At 42.5% G+C, this 2,674-nt stretch overlaps 1 pseudogene; it reads right to left on the bottom strand.

The window, feature by feature from the left end:
- Positions 1-1,393: 1,393 nt before the first annotated feature.
- LOC117354827 lies at positions 1,394-2,420 on the bottom strand (annotated as a pseudogene).
- Positions 2,421-2,674: the final 254 nt, after the last annotated feature.

Genomic DNA, 2,674 nt, shown 5'->3' with positions numbered 1-2,674 from the left:
GCTGAAACTACATTAAATACAGCTGAGCATCTTTTATTCACTAAGATAGCCATCCCAGCCTTCTTTCCCACTGCAAGAGTGAAAAAACTATGTTTGACCCATCTCCATTCTAACTTGGCTGATTCACTAGTAGATAAATGAATTTCCTGGATAAAATATATATCCGCCTCCTACTGTTTTAAAAAAAAAAAGAGTATTTTTTTCCCCTCTTAATTGGATAATTGAGCCCTTTGACATTAAGTGAAAATATTTTTAAAGCCATGTTAAGTGATGGTGACCTAGTACCAAATAAACTTTTAATTTCCGTTTGAACATATAAAATCCCAATAATTTCCCCCACATCCAGGAACCCAAACAAAATCCCCCCTCCACCCTCCCCAACCCAATAAGTATCACATAAACTTGGATGCACCCATAATGACTAACAACCACCATCCACCCCTAGGCACACTAATATCACCACAAATAATCCCCCTATTTGACCCATAAAATTAATTCAATTATAATTATCTGTCAGAATTACACTTAAAATACTATTAAGCCTAAAAAATCAACTGAACAGTATATAATATAAATAAAATTTTGTTTAACAATATTCCATTGTAATCTTAAAGTAAGTACCATATTCAATGTATAGTTCATATAAATTAACTTCTTAAGTAGCTAAATGTTTTTAGGCTCAAAATGCCCCTATGTAAAAGGATATTCCTAAGCAACCCCATACTGACCTTAATTAATAAGTCAAACTTATTAAATAAATAAAAGTAGAACCTCACTATAACTTAAGAAACCTGATATTAATTAATTGAAATCTACCAAATTTATATAAGTACAGTAAACTAAAAATATTAAAATCAGAGAATAATTAACCCTCTTACTCATTCAATCCTCTTCCATACTTTCTTCCATACTTCCATCACCCCTATCGACCTTACACCTATTATCCACTCATTTTTTCAACCTTTCAATTACTACTACCACCCATTTCATCCATTCATATTTCCTTAAGCTGCTCTTGCTAAATTAATCATTTAACATAGCCAAGTCAGATATAGGGGTAGGCATCTGAATATGCAGCTGCAGCGAGTGAATAGCAAAGAGTCATCAACTTCACCATATTGGTTAAACTCGACCACCAAATGTGATCTCCGATGATCCTTCCAACTCTACTCTGTTCATCTTGGCTGCCAAAGTTTTACAGGCATTATGTAACAAATCTTCCCCTTCCTCGTTGTGATATGAGCAGCCGCACTGATCCTGTTGACGCCCCACAAGACTGCAGTCTTAACTTAAGAGATATGGCAACAAGAGCTGAAGCCTAAAACACGAGCAATGGCTGCTGGCAAATGGATTGAGGTGGTTGTGTGCATATCCAGTGAGGCAGATTATGGCTTTAGCAAGGCTGGGAGCCTAGCAGTCTCTCGATGGCTGCATTGATGTCGCCACCAATGGCTATCAGGGCCTGCAGGTTGGCTTCCTGGTTGATAAAGCCCATGGCGTTCAGCTGCTCCAGCTGCTGTTGGAAGCACACTTATGGATTCTGCACCTGAGAACCACTATTAGTCAGCATCTGAATTATCTGAGAGCTGCTGTCCCCTGCTGGCATGGAGGTAGAAGATGGTAGACTCTCAGGGTTTGTGTTTCCTCTGGTGGAGGGGGGCTTTCCAGGCAACCAAATCAACTGAGGCTGGGAACCAACCCTGGCACCTCTGTTTGCCGCATCTGAAGTTCCTCCTGGATTTGTAGCAGAGCTTGCATGGCCCTGGGATTGGTCATTATCAAGAGAGCCTCCAGGATCTGAATCTGTTGCAGAAACTCTGGTAGCTGAAGCCGTAGCTGCTCCTGAAGCTGACTGTTCCCAGAAAAGAGAGGATTGTTCCCGATCATCTGTGCTAAGTCTGGGTTTTGCGACAGGGTCTGTGATGTAAGGGGCGGAGATCATGTTCTGCATGAGCTGTGGGTTTTCTGATATCTGTTGTAGTAATCCCTGCATTTCTGGGCTGTTAAACATCCCAGAGCACAGGCTTCCAGCGCTAACTCCAAGGGGGTTCGATATGGTAGGCATGCTTTGGTTTGGAACTGTTGCTGGGGTGCTTCCGTCTGTGCTGGACCCCTGGTCTTGGGATATGGGCGATGAGGGATCCCAGGGGTTTGACAGGGGCTCCCGGTTCTCTGTACTTAAGGGCTGTGAGGTTGAAGCATCTGTGTTTCCAGGCACAGAGAGAAAAGGGTTACTGCCAAATTGCACTGAACATAGACTCCTGAATGTCCATATACATCCGCCGCAGGGCATTGTACTCACCCGGCATGCTCTCCAGGTTACTGAGGGCTTGATCTTGGTTCCTCATCATCTCCTGCATCATCGCAGGGTTCTGGGCTAACTCCATAGTCTGTCACATGAGCTCGGGCTTGTTCAGCATGTGGCCAATCAGGAAGCCTCACCACTTAACATCAAACACTCGTCTGCATCCTCCCAACTGCTGCACATGCACAGTGTTCTGAACTCAGAAAGCAGAACACCAACCAATCCATCAGCAGGACAAAAATAATTCGAGGAATAGCAGGGGTAAGTGATATCATCTTCCAGCATTTCAAGCCTCTTTCTGATGGTCCATCATTCTTTAGAGTGTTCAGCTCTATACCGTTGAGAGAATAAAAAGAACTTATTCAAATT

The sequence above is a fragment of the Geotrypetes seraphini genome, chromosome 2, assembly GCF_902459505.1.
Source record: "Geotrypetes seraphini chromosome 2, aGeoSer1.1, whole genome shotgun sequence".
NCBI lineage: Eukaryota > Metazoa > Chordata > Amphibia > Gymnophiona > Dermophiidae > Geotrypetes > Geotrypetes seraphini.
This window is presented reverse-complemented; position numbering and strand designations above follow the sequence as displayed.